Source organism: Heterodontus francisci, chromosome 33 (assembly GCF_036365525.1).
Source record: "Heterodontus francisci isolate sHetFra1 chromosome 33, sHetFra1.hap1, whole genome shotgun sequence".
Lineage (NCBI taxonomy): Eukaryota > Metazoa > Chordata > Chondrichthyes > Heterodontiformes > Heterodontidae > Heterodontus > Heterodontus francisci.
The window spans coordinates 8,204,070-8,211,795 of NC_090403.1; positions in this window are offsets into that span (position 1 = coordinate 8,204,070).

Sequence of the window (7,726 nt, forward strand, 5' to 3'; positions counted from 1 at the left end):
AGGGGTTGCATTAGATTGAGGGGTTGCCTTAGTTTGAGGGGTTGCCTTAGTTGAGGGGTTTCCTTAGTTTGAGGTGTTGCCTTAGTTTGAGAGTCTGCCTAAGTTTGAGGGGTTGCCTTAGTTTGAGGGGTTTCCTTAGTTTGAGGGGTTGCCTTAGTTTGAGATTCTGCCTCAGTTTGAGGGGTTGCCTCAGTTTGAGGGGTTGCCTTAGTTTGAGATTCTGCCTTAGTTTGAGGGGTTGCCTTTGTTTGAGGGGTTGCCTTAGTTTGAGGGGTTGCCTTAGTTTGAGGGTTTGCCACAGTTTGAGGGGTTGCCTTAGTTTGAGGGGTTGCCTTAGTTTCAGCAGCTTCATTCGTTTGTGATTCTACCTTGGTTTGAGGGGTTGCCTTAGTTTGAGGGGTTGCCTGAGTTTGAGAGTCTGATTTAGTTTGAGGTTTTGCCTTAGTTTTAGGGGTTGCCTTAGTTTGAGCTGCTGCCTTAGTTTGAGAGTATGCCTTCATTTGAGGGTTTGCCTGAGTTTGAGGGGTTGCCTCAGTTTGAGGGATTGCCTAAGTTTCAGCTGCTTCATTAGTTTATGATTCTGCCTTTGTTTGAGGGGTTGCCTTGGTTTGAGGGGTTGCCTTAGTTTGAGGGGTTGCCTTAGTTTGAGAGTCTGCCTAAGTTTGAGAGTCTGCCTTAGTTTGAGGGGTTGCCTTAGCTGGAGGGGTTGCCTCAGTTTGAGGGGTTGCCTTAGTTTGACCTGCTGCCTTTGTTTGAAGGGTTGCCTTAGTTTGATGGGTTGCCTTAGTTTGAGCTGCTGCCTTAGTTTGAGGGATTGCATTAGATTGAGGGGTTGCCTTAGTTTCAGGGGTTGCCTTAGTTGAGGGGTTTCCTTAGTTTGAGGTGTTGCCTTAGGTTGAGCTGCTGCCTTAGTTGGAGGGGTTGCATATGTTTGAGGGGATGCCTTAGTTTGAGGGGTTGCCTTAGTTTGAGGGGTTGCTCTAGTTTGAGCTGCTGCCTGAGTTTGAGGGGTTCCCTTTGTTTGAGGGGTTGCCTTAGTTTGAGAGTCTGCCTTAGTTTGAGGGGTTGCCTTAGTTTGAGCTGCTGCATTAGTTCGAGAGTCTGCTTTAGTTTGAGGGGTTGCCTTAGTTTGAGGGGTTGCCTTAGTTTGAGGGTTTGCCTCAGTTTGAGGGGTTGCCTTAGTTTGAGGGGTTGTCTTAGTTTCAGCAGCTTCATTAGTTTGTGATTCTGCCTTGGTTTGAGGGGTTGCCTTAGTTTGAGGGGTTGCCTTAGTTTGAGAGTCTGATTTAGTTTGAGGGTTTGCCTTAGTTTTAGGGGTTGCCTTAGTTTGAGCTGCTGCCTTAGTTTGAGAGGATGCCTTAGTTTGAGGGTTTTCCTGAGTTTGAGGGGTTGCCTTAGTTTGAGGGGTTGCCTAAGTTTCAGCTGCTTCATTAGTTTGTGATTCTGCCTTTGTTTGAGGGGTTGCCTTGGTTTGAGGGGTTGCCTTAGTTTGAGGAGGTTCCTTAGTTTGAGTGGATGCCAAGTTTGAGGGGTTGCCTTAGTTTGAGAGTCTGCCTAAGTTTGAGGGGTTGCCTTAGTTTGAGGGGTTTCATTAGTTTGAGGGGTTGCCTTAGTTTGAGAGTCTGCCTTAGTTTGAGGGGTTGCCTTAGCTGGAGGGGTTGCCTCAGTTTGAGGGGTTGCCTTAGTTTGAGCTGCTGCCGTTGTTTGAGGGGTTGCATTAGATTGAGGGGTTGCCTTAGTTTGAGGGGTTGCCTTAGTTGAGGGGTTTCCTTAGTTTGAGGTGTTGCCTTAGTTTGAGCTCCTGCCTTAGTTGGAGGGGTTGCGTAAGTTTGAGGGGTTTCCTTAGTTTGAGGGGTTGCCATAGTTTGAGCTTCTGCCTTAGTTTGAGGGGATGCCTTAGTTTGAGGCGTTCCCTTAGTTTGAGGGGTTGCTCTAGTTTGAGCTGCTGCCTTAGTTTGAGGGGCTCCCTTTGTTTGAGGGGTTGCCTTAGTTAGAGCTGCTGCATCAGTTTGAGAGTCTGCTTTAGTTTGAGGGGTTGCCTTAGTTTGAGGGGTTGCCTTAGTTTGACCTGCTGCCTCAGTTTGAGAGTCTGCCTTCGTTTGAGGGGTTGCCTTCGTTTGAGGTGTTGCCTTAGTGTGAGGGGTTGCCTTAGTTTGAGGGGATGCCTTAGTTCGAGGGGTTGCCTTAGTTTGAGCTTCTGCCTTAGTTTGAGGGGATGCCTTATTTTGAGGGGTTGCCTTAGTTTGAGGGGATGAATTACTTTGAGGGGTTGCCTTAGTTTGAGGGGTTGCCTTAGTTTGAGCTTCTGCCTTAGTTTGAGAGGTTGCCTTTATTTGAGGGGATGCCTTAGTTTGAGCTTCTGCCTTAGTTTGAGGTGATGCCTTAGTTTGAGGGGTTGCCATATTTTGAGGGGTTGCCTCAGTTTGAGGGGTTGCCTTAGTTTGAGGGGTTGCCTTAGTTTGAGAGGCTGCCTTATTTTGAGGGGTTGCCTCAGTTTGAGGGGTTGCCTTAGTTTGAGGGGTTGCCTTAGTTTGAGCTGCTGCCTTAGTTTGAGAGGCTGTCTTAGTTTGAGGGTTTGCCTTAGTTTGAGCTGCTGCCTTAGTTTGAGAGGCTGCCTTAGTTTGAGAGTCTGCCTCATTTTGAGGGGTTGCCTTCGTTTGAAGGATTGCCTTAGTTGGAGTGATTGACTTAGTTTGAGCTGCTGCCTTAGTTTGAGGTGTTGACTTAGTTTGAGCTGCTGCCTTAGTTTGAGGGGTTGCCTTAGTTTGAGGGTCTGCATTAGATTGAGGGGATGCCTTAGCTTGAGGGGTTGCTTGAGTTTGATGGGTTGCCTGAGTTTGAGGGGTTGCCTGAGATTGAGGGTCTGCCTTAGATTTTGGGGTTGCCTTTGTTTGAGGGGTTGCCTCAGTTTGAGAGTCTGCCTTAGTTTGAGGGGTTGCCTTAGTTTGAGGTGTTGCCTTAGATTGAGGGTTTGCCTTAGTTCGAGTGGTTGCCTTAGTTTGAGCTGCTGCCTTAGTTTGAGAGGCTGCCTTAGTTTGAGGGGTTGCCTCAGTTTGAGGGGTTGCCTTAGTTTGAGGGGTTGCCTTAGTTTGAGCTGCTGCCTTAGTTTGAGAGGCTGCCTTAGTTTGAGGCATTGCCTTAGTTTAAGCTGCTGCCTTAGTTTGAGAGGCTCCCTTAGTTTGAGGGGTTGCCTTCGTTTGAGAGTCTGCCTCAGTTTGAGGGGTTGCTTTAGTTTGAGGGGTTGCCTAAGTTTCAGCTGCTTCATTAGTTTGTGATTCTGCCTTTGTTTGAGGGGTTGCCTTGGTTTGAGGGGTTGCCTTAGTTTGAGGAGGTGCCTTAGTTTGAGTGGATGCCAAGTTTGAGGGGTTGCTTTAGTTTGAGGGGCTTCCTTAGTTTGAGGTGTTGCCTTAGTTTGAGAGTCTGCCTTCGTTTGAGGGGTTGCCTTAGCTGGAGGGGTTGCCGCTGTTTGAAGGGTTGCCTTAGTTGGAGTGGTTGACTTAGTTTGAGCTGCTGCCTTAGTTTGAGGAGATGCCTTAGTATGAGGGGTTGCCTTAGTTGAGGGGTTTCCTTAGTTTGAGGTGTTGCCTTAGTTTGAGCTCCTGCCTTAGTTGGAGGGGTTGCGTAAGTTTGAGGGGTTTCCTTAGTTTGAGGGGTTGCCATAGTTTGAGCTTCTGCCTTAGTTTGAGGGGATGCCTTAGTTTGAGGGGTTCCCTTAGTTTGAGGGGTTGCTCCAGTTTGAGCTGCTGCCTTAGTTTGAGGGGTTCCCTTTGTTTGAGGGGTTGCCTTAGTTTGAGAGTCTGCCTTAGTTTGTGGGGTTGCCTTAGTTAGAGCTGCTGCATGAGTTTGAGAGTCTGCTTTAGTTTGAGGGGTTGCCTTAGTTTGAGGGGTTGCCTTAGTTTGACCTGCTGCCTCAGTTTGAGAGTCTGCCTTCGTTTGAGGGGTTGCCTTCGTTTGAGGTGTTGCCTTAGTGTGAGGGGTTGCCTTAGTTTGAGGGGATGCCTTAGTTAGAGGGGTTGCCTTAGTTTGAGCTTCTGCCTTAGTTTGAGGGGAAGCCTTATTTTGAGGGGTTGCCTTAGTTTGAGGGGATGACTTACTTTGAGGGGTTGCCTTAGTTTGAGGGGTTGCCTTAGTTTGAGCTTCTGCCTTAGTTTGAGGGGTTGCCTTTATTTGAGGGGATGCCTTAGTTTGAGGGGTTGCCTTATTTTGAGGGGTTGCCTCAGTTTGAGGGGTTGCCTTAGTTTGAGGGGTTGCCTTAGTTTGAGAGTCTGCCTTATTTTGAGGGGTTGACTCAGTTTGAGGGGTTGCCTTAGTTTGAGGGGTTGCCTTTGTTTGAGCTGCTGCCTTAGTTTGAGAGGCTGTCTTAGTTTGAGGGGTTGCCTTAGTTTGAGCTGCTGCCTTAGTTTGAGAGGCTGCCTTAGTTTGAGGGGTTGCCTTCATTTGAGCGGTTGCCTTAGTTTGATGGATTGCCTTCGTTTGAGGGATTGCCTTAGTTGGAGTGGTTGACTTAGTTTGAGCTGCTGCCTTAGTTTGAGGGGTTGACTTAGTTTGAGCTGCTGCCTTAGTTTAAAGGTTTGCCTTAGTTTGAGGGTCTGCATTAGATTGAGGGTATGATTTAGCTTGAGGGGTTGCTTGAGTTTGATGGGTTGCCTTAGTTTCAGGGGTTGCCTTAGTTGAGGGGTTTCCTTAGTTTGAGGTGTTGCCTTAGTTTGAGCTGCTGCCTTAGTTTGAGGGGATGCCTTAGTTTGAGGGGTTGACTTAGTTTGAGGGGTTGCTCCAGTTTGAGCTGCTGCCTTAGTTTGAGGGGTTCCCTTTGTTTGAGGGGTTGCCTTAGTTTGAGAGTCTGCCTTAGTTTGAGGGGTTGCCATAGTTTGAGCTGCTGCATTAGTTTGAGAGTCTGCTTTAGTTTGAGGGGTTGCCTTAGTTTGAGGGGTTGCCTTAGTTTGAGCTGCTGACTCAGTTTGAGAGTCTGCCTTCGTTTGAGGGGTTGCCTTAGTTTGAGGTGTTGCCTTAGTTTGAGGGGTTGCCTTAGTTTGAGAGTCTGCCTCAGTTTGAGGGTTTGCCTGAGTTTGATGGGTTGCCTTAGTTTGAGGGTTTGCCTCAGTTTGAGGGGAATCCTTAGTTTGAGGTGTTGCCTTCGTTTGAGGGGTTGCCTTAGTTTCAGCTTCTCCCTTAGATTGAGAGTCTGCGTTAGTTTTAGAGTAGCTTAGTTTCAGCTTCTGCCTTCGTTTCAGGGGATGCCTTAGTTTGATGGGTTGCCTTAGTTTGAGAGCCTGCCTTAGTTTGAGATGTTGCCTTAGTTTTGGAGGATGCCTTAGTTTGAGCTTCTGCCTCAGTTTGAGAGTGTGCCTTAGTTTGAGGGGTTGCCTTAGTTTCAGCGTCTGCCTTAGTTTGAGGGGTTGCCTTAGTTTGAGGGTTTGACTCAGTTTGATCTGCAGCCTCAGTTTGAGGGGTTGCCTTAGTTTGAGCTTCTGCTTTAGTTTGAGAGTCTGCCTTAGTTTGAGTGGTTGCCTTAGTTTGAGGGGTTGCTTTAGTTTGAGGAGTTGCCTTAGTTTGAGGGTCTGCACTAGCTTTCGGGGATGCCTATGTTTGAGGGGTTGCCTTAGATTGAGGGGTTGCCTCAGTTGGAGGGGTTGCCTCAGTTTGAGGGGTTGCCTCAGTTTGAGGGGCTGCCTTATTTTGAGCCGTTGCCGTAGTTTGAGGGGTTGCCTTAGATTGAGTTGTTGCCTTAGTTTGAGAGTCTGCCTCAGCTTGAGGGGTTGCCTTTGTTTGAGGGATTGCCTTAGTTTGAGGGGTTCACTTAGTTTGAGGGGTTACCTTAGTTTGAGGGGTTGCCTTAGTTTGAGGGGTTGCCTTAGTTTGAGCTTCTGCCTTAGTTTAAGGGGTTGCCTTAATTTGAGGGGATGCCTTAGTTTGAGCTTCTGCCTCAGTTTGAGGTGATGCCTCAGTTTGAGGGGTTGCCTTAGTTTGAGGTGTTGCCTTAGTTTGAGAGCTTGCCTCAGCTTGAGGGGTTGCCTTTGTTTGAGGGGTTGCCTTAGTTTGAGGGGTTGCCTTAGTTTGAGATTCTGCCTTAGTTTGAGGGGTTGCCTCAGTTTGAGGGGTTGCCTTAGTTTGAGATTCTGCCTTAGTTTGAGGGGTTGCCTTAGTTTGAGGTGTTGCCTTAGATTGAGGGTTTGCCTTAGTTCGAGTGGTTGCCTTAGTTTGAGCTGCTGCCTTAGTTTGAGAGGCTGCCTTAGTTTGAGGGGTTGCCTCAGTTTGAGGGGTTGCCTTAGTTTGAGGGGTTGCCTTAGTTTGAGCTGCTGCCTTAGTTTGAGAGGCTGCCTTAGTTTGAGGCATTGCCTTAGTTTAAGCTGCTGCCTTAGTTTGAGAGGCTCCCTTAGTTTGAGGGGTTGCCTTCGTTTGAGAGTCTGCCTCAGTTTGAGGGGTTGCTTTAGTTTGAGGGGTTGCCTAAGTTTCAGCTGCTTCATTAGTTTGTGATTCTGCCTTTGTTTGAGGGGTTGCCTTGGTTTGAGGGGTTGCCTTAGTTTGAGGAGGTGCCTTAGTTTGAGTGGATGCCAAGTTTGAGGGGTTGCTTTAGTTTGAGGGGCTTCCTTAGTTTGAGGTGTTGCCTTAGTTTGAGAGTCTGCCTTCGTTTGAGGGGTTGCCTTAGCTGGAGGGGTTGCCGCTGTTTGAAGGGTTGCCTTAGTTGGAGTGGTTGACTTAGTTTGAGCTGCTGCCTTAGTTTGAGGAGATGCCTTAGTATGAGGGGTTGCCTTAGTTGAGGGGTTTCCTTAGTTTGAGGTGTTGCCTTAGTTTGAGCTCCTGCCTTAGTTGGAGGGGTTGCGTAAGTTTGAGGGGTTTCCTTAGTTTGAGGGGTTGCCATAGTTTGAGCTTCTGCCTTAGTTTGAGGGGATGCCTTAGTTTGAGGGGTTCCCTTAGTTTGAGGGGTTGCTCCAGTTTGAGCTGCTGCCTTAGTTTGAGGGGTTCCCTTTGTTTGAGGGGTTGCCTTAGTTTGAGAGTCTGCCTTAGTTTGTGGGGTTGCCTTAGTTAGAGCTGCTGCATGAGTTTGAGAGTCTGCTTTAGTTTGAGGGGTTGCCTTAGTTTGAGGGGTTGCCTTAGTTTGACCTGCTGCCTCAGTTTGAGAGTCTGCCTTCGTTTGAGGGGTTGCCTTCGTTTGAGGTGTTGCCTTAGTGTGAGGGGTTGCCTTAGTTTGAGGGGATGCCTTAGTTAGAGGGGTTGCCTTAGTTTGAGCTTCTGCCTTAGTTTGAGGGGAAGCCTTATTTTGAGGGGTTGCCTTAGTTTGAGGGGATGACTTACTTTGAGGGGTTGCCTTAGTTTGAGGGGTTGCCTTAGTTTGAGCTTCTGCCTTAGTTTGAGGGGTTGCCTTTATTTGAGGGGATGCCTTAGTTTGAGGGGTTGCCTTATTTTGAGGGGTTGCCTCAGTTTGAGGGGTTGCCTTAGTTTGAGGGGTTGCCTTAGTTTGAGAGTCTGCCTTATTTTGAGGGGTTGACTCAGTTTGAGGGGTTGCCTTAGTTTGAGGGGTTGCCTTTGTTTGAGCTGCTGCCTTAGTTTGAGAGGCTGTCTTAGTTTGAGGGGTTGCCTTAGTTTGAGCTGCTGCCTTAGTTTGAGAGGCTGCCTTAGTTTGAGGGGTTGCCTTCATTTGAGCGGTTGCCTTAGTTTGATGGATTGCCTTCGTTTGAGGGATTGCCTTAGTTGGAGTGGTTGACTTAGTTTGAGCTGCTGCCTTAGT